This window comes from Pocillopora verrucosa, chromosome 7 (genome assembly GCF_036669915.1).
Source record: "Pocillopora verrucosa isolate sample1 chromosome 7, ASM3666991v2, whole genome shotgun sequence".
Lineage (NCBI taxonomy): Eukaryota > Metazoa > Cnidaria > Anthozoa > Scleractinia > Pocilloporidae > Pocillopora > Pocillopora verrucosa.
In genome coordinates, this window is record NC_089318.1 from 21803177 (window position 1) to 21811754 (window position 8578).

Here is an 8578-nt window from a genome sequence, read left to right on the forward strand (position 1 = left end):
AGTCAATGGTCATGTTGAAGAGCATCGCCGACATTGCACAGCCTTGTCTGACGCCAGTCTTCACTACAAAGCTGATTTCGCTGTTGCCTACTCTGCATGTGAAGTTGTTGTTCTTGGAGAACTTGAGGTTGTATTCCTTTTTCCCCGCGAAAGGCGAAAGAGCGTTGGCCAGCTGATATCATGCATTTAGGTATATTTAACTGTGAGTTGGTTCGTAGTGTTGTGTCCCGACACACAAAATCTGTCATGAAATAAATCGCAAAGACAAGGTGGTGCCTGCTTTGTTCTGCTCTCATGGACCACAATAGAGGGTTGTCCAATACACCCAAACCGCTACGATTTGTCAAAGGCAGTTTGCGAGTCAGGCCCAGGGTAAAGCAAGCAACAATCCCCTTTTATTTATACAATCACGTAATTACAACAAAGGCAGCAACAAAAAAAATAACAATGTGGAAAAAAAAACTCTGAAGTGCAGTTCTATTATCGCTGGTGTAAGTTACCAATGCGTGCCTGCTGCCCGTCAGGAAAAACCCCCTTTTTATCTGAGGAGGAAACCTGAACTCTCTCGAGTGCAGAGCTAGACATTGAACATGAACCTCGAGGGAGAGAGGTTGAACTAAAGTATATAAATACAAACTGTAAATATATTACGTACCACCTACAATCAAATTGAAATACACGCAAAGAAAATTAGTGTAAATTAAAAGAAATGTATTGTAAGAAGAAAGCAGAAATGCCAGCAGTGATGTCAGCTTAGAGTAATTTGCCCCAGTAAAATCTCACGTCTCCATGACAAGAGTCAAAAAGTCACAACCGTGAAAACAATAATTTGCTGCTACATTAGAACCGCAGCAAATAACACCATTATCTAACCCTGTCGCAACTAACATGCATACTGTCTCACGACATTTCAGTGAATCCACCAAAAATGTAATTTCTGCTCTTCACGATGGCGTCAGTGGGCCCTTTGGTGTCACATTTTGAGTGAAACGTTCGAGCTTAGAGGCCATCTCGGGAACTCGTAGAGACAACCAACATTTAACACGCTTTGGTGTTCTTCATTCGTCAGAATCACCGATTCTTCAAAACACTTCGGTGCTTTAGATACTAACTCGTCTAGAACCCCTTGGTTCTGGTAAAACTTCATCCGCAAGTTCGTCTATCTTCATCTCCTTTTGGCAAAGTTAATTTCCCAGTGCGAAGATAGTTGAGTATAAACCGGAAGTGTTTCCCATCTCGGTCGATAAAGAAAGCTCCGTCTTCTGAAAGTTTCACCTCGAACTTCCCGGAGAACATCGCAGTTAACATGGAGTCTGGATCTTTTGTCAGCGTTTGAAGACTTGTCGCAAAACAGCGGCCGACAACATTGAGGTTTACAATCGGCGAGAGATGAAAGTGCTCTACTTTTTCCGACATGGCGTCGATAGCTTTCTGTTGGCTAAGTCTTGTTGTTCTCGTTGTAATACTTCGCAAGCTTCTCTGATTCGAATTTCAGGGTCTTCAAGAACGTGATTACTTGTTAAATTATTTTCCATCAGAATTTTGTCACCCTAGTTTTTTTTTCTGGGAACTTATAAATGTTGAAATACTGTTTCAAAGAAGCAAATCGGGTTTAAATCAGGAATAAGATCGTGGTCGTTTGCCAGCAAAACAAGTGATGCGTGACTTGCGATGGCGTGACACGTTTCCTTCTCATCTCATATTTACAAATGCGAAGAGCTCAGTGAAAGAACACTTTCAAAACATGCCTAAGTTGTTTTCATTGACTTGATTTCTAGATGTTATTTATCAAAGAACTGCGCCCGTCACTTATAGCTACTTATCCGCGCAAAACTGGGAACGCAAGAATGTTCACATTATGCTATTTTGTCCCTTCACATGACCTTAACGAATATTTTCCAGATTATTATGTTTGAGAAAACATAGAGACGTCAAACAGCGGTCATATTTAGGTTAGTATCACCAATTATATCTCATGTCCGCCATTTGAATCACAATCAGTGCGGAAGGCAGCATTCGTCCGATGAGTTAAATAGCTTCATGAATTAAAGTTTATTCTTTCAGCAAGAATCGTAATCCAAAGTATGACAATTCATATGAATACACCACCGATAAGTCAACAGTATATTTTTTACGTTCCATAAAGAACGACCTACCAAGTCCTTTCCACCGGTGAGTGCACTAATGAAAAAAGTTTATAGATAACTGGATCGTCTACGCCTTTTCTACATATTTATTCTCTAAGGAATTCGAATTGTATGGAATAGCTCCCGGAATCCACTAAAAATAAAAGTATTGAACAGATTTTGTATCAGTGCTTGTGACGGCTTCTTTACCGTCAGCCAGAAAACTAGAAAGCTTTCCGTATAACCCAATACTATTCTAAAAAAAGCCGTAGAGAATAATAGAGGCGGGGGGAAAGATCATTTCATTGCCTGTGAGACTTCGACAATGGATCTTTTTTAAGCATATTTATTTTTTATCTGGAGTTTGAAAACATTTACTTCGATTAAGAAAGAACGGAAAAAGATCTTGGTGCGATTCTTGAGGGCGCGGCTATGTTCAGGGTGGTTTCCAAACACGCTTCACACGCTTATTTTTTTGAAGAGTTGATGCACCCATACCGGTCTTCATTTTTTTGGTACTGATATAAGTTGTACGTGTTCATAACAACGCTTACTAAGACATTCCTCCTCTACAGGGAGCGGCGGCTACTTGATAAACATATTCATCCCATGATGTTTTACTTCTGAACCTTTCTAGTCCCAATGCACACCAAATCTATCCCGCTCTGGCCTTTCATCCTTTCAAGAGCCAAATCCTCTCGTCTTCTGTCCTCTCCAACACGTTGTGTGACGGAACAAAACAATGGTTGCGAAGAGGACTACTCACTTCCGCACTCACACTCATCCTAAAAACCACACAGGGATCAGACAGGATGTAAAGATCGAGCAAGGCGTGGTCAGAGCGTGACACTTCCCTTTGTCTTTCCTGTCGGACGTAACACTCTTTTACAGTTATCCGTTAAGAAGGTTTAGATCTTCGAAAAACCCAACAAAACAAAAGAATTAAAAATAAAAAAATAACCAAAACAAAAGAACGAAATAATGAAGGCCCATGACACTTAGGCCTTGGTGCAGTTTAGGTATTAACGCCCCGCTTTGGTTCCAATAAATATGATAGCAACAATAAGGCAGTCTGTGAGTTGACCCTGTGTTCCCTGATTATTCGCTCATCAAGGGCGAAGGAGAACAGGGAGGGCGGGGTGGATTGATTTGTTGACCTGGCGAAGATTAAGGCGACATGGTTCTCCATAAGGTGTCGAGAAAGGAGAAATCGAATAATAGTGAAGCCGATAAGCTGCAAGCATTTTCCAAGGAGCTTTTTTCCGCAAGGGTTTTAGCACTCTGTCCTGTGGGACACTGATACGAGCAGCCGAGGAAAGTGTAACTATCATAATTGATGTTTGCATTTCCTGATATATGTAAGTCGCGCCTTACACCAAATGTCGGTCCACTGCCCGCTTCACAGTAGATGGCATGCTCGTGACTCTTGAAAAGCGGCATGCTAGTTGGACCCAGTCCACCAGGGTTGACCATGCTGAACAAGAACGCTTGTGAGTATCTCACCCATCCACTGGCACCTGTTTGTAATTCAGACATGATGCTTCAGAATTGTTATTTGCATGGAAGAACATGAATAATCTAAAATAGTTTTTGCAATACTAAATCAATACATTTGCTGAAAAAGTGGCTATATCATAATAAAACATATTTTATTTAAACCGGGTCTAACTCGATGAAAATCAGACACGGTGAAGTAGAAAGCTGGTGTCCCATAGGTTTCACTAACTTGTGTTTTCAATGCGCTGAGGTTAAGGCCGACAAACATCGGTTTAAGCAGCTTCTTTGAAGAAAAGCAATTTCAAACCTTGCTCGAAAAAACTACTTTAAACATCTTTAAGCCATTGGTTTTACTCAGGCGTCTCATTGTTCCATCTATGGAAAGATATGTAAAACATACATGTCTACAAGACTTTTTGATTGCTGCGAAGTGTTGAGACAAGTGGTGATTCGAATAGCTTAATATCTCTTGACAGACGTAATCGTTTACTCTTCGGTCAGAAAACAGAGAATGTTTAGACGATCTTAGACAAAGCATTATACTCAACAAGGGTGAGTAAATTTAGACTTTGGGCAATTATGTATTCTAGCTGGGTTAATGCACCAGTCTCACTGGGTAAAATGACCCTTGTAACTTTATTCCTCTAAGAAAAAATGAATATTTTGAAAATATGGGTGAAACCTCAAATGATATGGTTGGATATTTTTCGGATATTGAAATTGATGTGCTTTTGAAAGGGTCCAATCTAGGAAAGGGGCCTGGGGGAGGGACCTAGGCGCTAAGAACGTCGAGCCTCCATCGCTAAAGAGAGACCTTTTGTATATAAAACTAACACGTTGTAACTTGTTTCCTATTACCTTGACTAAAACATAAAAGTAACGCGTCAACCCAAAGTAGGCATAGCCCACCTTTAAAAATCGCCGTGAACGAGTTCTTGACAGTTATTGTTCATCTTGTTTATCATTTCCAATGCTTGTCAATATTTGGAAAAGTTTGAAGAAATTTCTTACACTAAATCTGACTACTAATATTTCATTCTAATTTCCTTTACTTCTGCAACGCCAAAGATCCTAAGCCAGCTTTTCCAATCTTAATTACGTCTCGTTGCGCTTTGTTATCTCGCGTATTTCAAAATCCTTTAATTAAAAATGCATATTTATGCCGCTTGATGCGACCAAAAATACTATTATTTAACCTTGTCACAAGTAACATACTTACTGTTCCACGATATTTCCAAAAATGTTATTACCACTCTTTACGATGGTGACAGTAGGCCCTTTGTTGTCATATTTGGAGTGAAACGTTTGAGCTTGGAAGCCATCACGTGAACCTCGGAATAGAAGCTTCCATTTGCCCTCTTGTAGAGACAACCAACCATTTAACACGCTTCGGTGTTCTTCATTCGTCAGAATCCATGATTCTTCAAAATATTCCGGCGCTTTAAATGCTAACTCGTCTAGAATCCCTTGGATCTGGTAAAACTAAGCTTCTTCCGCAAGTTCATCTAAAAATGTTGCTCCTTTTGGCAAAGATAATTTGCCAGTGCGGAGATAGTTGAGTATAAACCGGAAGTGTTTCCCATTTCGGTCGATAAAGAAAGCTCTGTCTTCTGATGGTTTCACCTCGAACTTCCCGGAGAACGTCGCAACTAACATCGAGTCTGGATCTTTTGTCAGCGTTTGAAGACTTGTTGTAAAATGGCGGCCGCCACATTGAGGTTTACAATTGACGAGAGATGAACGTGCTCCATTTTTTTCGACGTGGCGTCGATAGCTTTTTGCCAGTGGCGAAGTCTTATTCCTTCTCGTTGTAATACCTCGCAGGCTTCTCTGATTTGATTTTCAGCGTCTTCAAGAACTTGATCGCCTATTGAATTATTTTTCATAATAATTTTTTCACCCTATCTTTTTTCTGAGAACTAACAGATGTTGAAATGCTGTTTCAAAGTAGCAAGTCGGGTTCAAACCGGGAATAAATGGGTGGTCGTTTGTAAACAAAACAAGTCATGCGTGACTTGCGATTGCATGACACGTTTTGTTCTCATCCTAAAATTTCCAAGTGCGAAGAACAGTTTCAGAATATGCCTTGATTGATTTAATTGAATTTATTTCTAGATTTTTTTTTATCAAAGAACTGCGCCCGTCACCTATAGCTACTTATCCGCACGAAAGCTATGAACGCAAGAATGTTCACATTATGCTATTTTTTTCACTTCACAAGACCTTGTGAGTATTTTCTAGATTATTATGTTTGAGAAAACATCGAGATGTCCAACAGCGGTCATATTTAGGTTAGTATCACCGATTATATCTTATGTCCACCATTTGAATCACAATCAGTACGGTAGGCAGCATTCGTCCGATGAGTTACATAGCTTCATGAATTGAAAATTTTATTCTTTCAGCAAGAATCGTAATCAGAAGTCTGACAATTCACTTGAATACACCACCAACAAGTCAACAATATATTCATTACGTTCCATATAAAGAACGACCTACCAAATCCCGGTTTTTGTTTGTTTTGTTTCATCCGGCTTTTTTCAACCGGTGAAACGAGTACACAAATGAAAAATTTTTTTAAACAATTGAATCATTTACAGCTTTTCTACAGATTGATTCTCAAGCTAGGGAATTGTATAAAGTGGCTCTCGGCGGTATCCACTAAAAATAAAAGTGTTAAATAGATTTTGTTTCAGTGCTTGTCACAGCTTCTTTTCCGTCAGCCAAACAACTAGAGAGCTTTCCGTATAACCCAATACTATTCTGAAACAACGCGAAGCTGTAGTTCAAAATTAAAGGCAATCTACTGTTTTGCCATTGCTTTCAACCTGAAAGAACAGTATGTATAATGAAGTGTGGAACTTTGCTTGAAAATATTTCCGTATAGACATAGTCTTACAGTGTAGTATGGTTTCTACGGGAATCTTGTACTTTGCTTTAGTTGAAGTCTAAAGAAAAGTAATACTTTTCGATTTAAAAAATGAAAATAAAAGTTAAGCTTTTAAAAAAGCTAGAACCGAGAAGATCATTCAAATCATTGTGAAGTTTAACCTGCTGGTTTCTCAAATGTTTGTGAAGGCTGTCATGAGCAGATTCCAAAGACTTCGTAGTCCGTCACAATGAAATTTCGAGCTCCCGTGAAGAATGTGCTCTTCTTTCCGGTGGGAAGCTGATACGCGATGCCGAGATTACTGTAACTTACATCACCTGTGTTTGCATTAGTTGATATATATAAGTCATGCCCTCTTCCAAATGTAGGTCCAAACTCGCTGCTACACCTGATGGCACACTACTGATTTTTTACAAGAGGCATTTTATTCGGTGCCACTCCTTGCGGATTCACCATACTAAACAAGAATGACTGTGAACAGTGCAAGTAGTCAGCGTCACCTGTTTCAAAGAAGAAAAGAACAAAAATATTTTTGGTACAAATTTTGGAATACCTTGTAAACTCAACAATCCTAACGCAGCTTTCCATTATCGCCATCTTGTCCTACCGACTCAACCTTTCAAATGTTGTATTAATCTTTTTACTTACTGTTCCATAAATTTTCCGTGAAGCCCCCAAAAATATTGTTTCCACTTTTCACAATTGTAACCGTGAGTCCTTTGTTATCACATATGTCGTGAAAAGTAATGGCCGAGAAGCCATCTCGAGATGCTCAGAACAGAAGATGCCATTTATCGTATTGAGACAGCCAACGAATAAGCTTGCTTCGGTGCTCTTCATTTGTCAGAATCACTGATTCTTCAAAATTCTTCGGTGCTTTAGGCTTCAGCTCATCCAAAATTCCTTGGATCTGGTAGAACTCAGCTTCATCTGCAAGTTCTTTCAGAAATGTTGCACCTTCCGGTAAAGTCAACTTACCATTGCGAAGATAATTAAGTATAAACCGGAAGTGAGTTCCATCTCGGTCGATGAAGAAAGCGCCATCTCCACTAGGTTTCATTTCAAACTTCCCGGAAAACATGGCGGCCAACATTGAATTTGGATCCTTGGTAAGCGTTTGAAGACTTGTCGTGAAGTGATGACCCCCGACATTTAGTAGCATAGTTGAGGAAAAGTGAACAAAAATGTTCCAACTTCTTCGACATGGCGTCGATCGCTTGTTTTTTTTGTTTGTCACGTTGTGTGGCGGAACCAAACAATGGATGCGAAGTTGCACTCGCACTCTTCATAAAAATCACAAAGGATCAGACAGGACGTAAAGATGGAGCAAAACGTGATCACAGCATGTCATCTCCCTTTGTCTTTCTTGTCGGACTCTTCTTATCTTTTTATTTACGCGTAATTACGCTTAATTAATACACATGCCACATTAAAATGGCGAATTCTGTTTGAAAGAAACAAGGGGCGACACACATTTGAGATAATTTGATTCCACTAGCGGTGGATTACAGTGACACAACATGACTAGTAAAAAAAAAAATTTAAACACCGTAGTGCAACACCGGGGAAACGAGCGCACATATGAAAAACATTTACACATAATTGGATCGTTCATGTCTTTTCTACCCCTTTATTCTGTAGGGAATCGAATAGTATGGCCCATAGAATGGGCCCATAATTTTGTATTAGTGCTTGTGACGACTTCTTATCCGTCAGCCAAACAACTAGAAAGCTTTCCGTATAACCCAATACTTTTTGAAAACAAAGCCGTAGTCCCAAATTAATGGCAATCTACTGTTTTGCCATTGCTTATCTTTATCCAATAACAGGATGTATGATGCAGTGTGGAGCTTTGCTTGAAAAGATTTCCGTTTTCCATAGTCTGATACTGTAGTATGAGTTTCTACGGGAATCCTGCTGTTTGCTTTAGCTGCAGACAGAAGAAAATAATGCTTTTTGATGTAGAAAATGAAAATAAAAGTTAATCTTTCAAAAAAAGTTATAACTGGGAAGATTGTTCAAATAATTGCCATCCTTTTTGCTCGTTCCAGGTCTAATTGAGTTC

General features: G+C 39.4%; 2 pseudogenes; both read right to left on the reverse strand.

Moving 5' to 3' along the window:
- Positions 1-3283: 3283 nt before the first annotated feature.
- On the reverse strand, positions 3284-5509 carry LOC131775242 (uncharacterized; annotated as a pseudogene).
- A 1403-nt stretch (positions 5510-6912) lies between these two features.
- LOC131775241 (uncharacterized) overlaps positions 6913-8578 on the reverse strand; it is a 7156-nt pseudogene continuing 5490 nt past the window's right edge.